Source organism: Quercus lobata, chromosome 10 (assembly GCF_001633185.2).
Source record: "Quercus lobata isolate SW786 chromosome 10, ValleyOak3.0 Primary Assembly, whole genome shotgun sequence".
NCBI lineage: Eukaryota > Viridiplantae > Streptophyta > Magnoliopsida > Fagales > Fagaceae > Quercus > Quercus lobata.
In genome coordinates, this window is record NC_044913.1 from 56266244 (window position 1) to 56267665 (window position 1422).

General features: G+C 31.3%; 1 non-coding gene across 1 annotated transcript; it reads right to left on the reverse strand.

Moving 5' to 3' along the window:
* Positions 1 to 1015: 1015 nt before the first annotated feature.
* Positions 1016 to 1139, reverse strand: LOC115966152. Its single transcript, XR_004086340.1, has one exon. It is a non-coding gene; the product is annotated as a small nucleolar RNA snoR86 (small nucleolar RNA).
* Positions 1140 to 1422: the final 283 nt, after the last annotated feature.

Below are 1422 nucleotides of genomic sequence, written 5' to 3' on the forward strand. Positions count from 1 at the left end.
CACTATTGTTGATAAGGTTAATATTTTGATGCTTTCAAATATAAAATTAACAGTCTAAATGGAATCAAGTAGGTGCATGATTCTGATGCTAATGTGATTGCAGCTTCATTGGCAAGCAAGCAATTTGGGCTTGATCAAAAGGTGCACAAATTAAGCTTACATAAGATGATTTTTGAATGGATAATTTGCTACACCCAGAAGTCACTATTTTGTTAGGCTCATGGTCAGCTACTTGATTCAGTCAGAGGTCAGAGCATAAATGCGGTAATGAGTTTATTTGGTATGAAGAACTGCATTCCAAACATTGCCAATTTTGTAGCCGCAAATGTGCCCAACGTAAACGTTCATAATAGTCAAAATCCTATGCCCTCAGTTAACTTGCCTTCATTTTTTAATTAATTTGATAGTTTATACCCAACAAGAACTTCAATCTTAAGGGAGTGTTTGGTTTGTGTTTCTAGACAATAATTTTCAATTTTTAAAATTTCCACACATTTTTTTAATAACAATTTTCAGTTTTTAAACTAATTCACCATTGGCCTAAATGTCTCGCTCTTAGTAATCTATCTTAAATGGTTTAAGCTCTTTGGCAATTAGAGGCATCTATCTTTGGTTTAAGATCTTTCGACCAGGACCCAATGGTTCAGAAACAAAGAAACACCAAAAACATAAAAGAAAAGAAACATACTTTTTAAGAAATAAAAAATAAAAAATAATACTAATATGCTCAAAGAAAAAAATTTTGATAGGGAATGCTAAAATATTTTGAAAGAAGAAAAAAACCCAGAAAATTAAAAATACTGGTATGCTAAGTCAAAAACATAAATGTTCATAAAAGCCTAAAATTTTCACAGATTATACAAAGATGTAAGCAACTAAAAACATTCAAAAATTTTAACACGCATTAAAAAAAAACCCATAAATTCCAGCACAGAGCAAATCAGATCTAAACTAAGAAACATATTCTAGTATGATCGATTCAGATATACATCGAAATTGTGTGGAATAAAATTAAAATGTAGCGACTTGTTCGAGGCCTTAATCAAAACGGAAATAAGAATAGGCACGGAGAATCGCTTATTTATATTGCCAACCTTCAATGCAATTTGCGCCATTTTTATCATAAGACGCTCTTGCTCTGCAAATTGGCTTCTTTTAAAAAAATATATATATATATATATATATATATATAATTTTTTTTCACATTCAATCTCACAAAAATTTTGAAACATAGACCAAAAACAAAAACAAAACAAAGAGAACGAGACTTTACTCGTATTTGCTAGCAAACGTAGGAGATTTGAGGAGGAGATGCAAAAGTGTGTTGTGGTTGGAATACGATGATGTAGAGTAGCTTTTATAGGCCACGGAACTAAAACCCTAACCCTAATTTGTGTGAGTGTGAAATGACATAAATGCCCC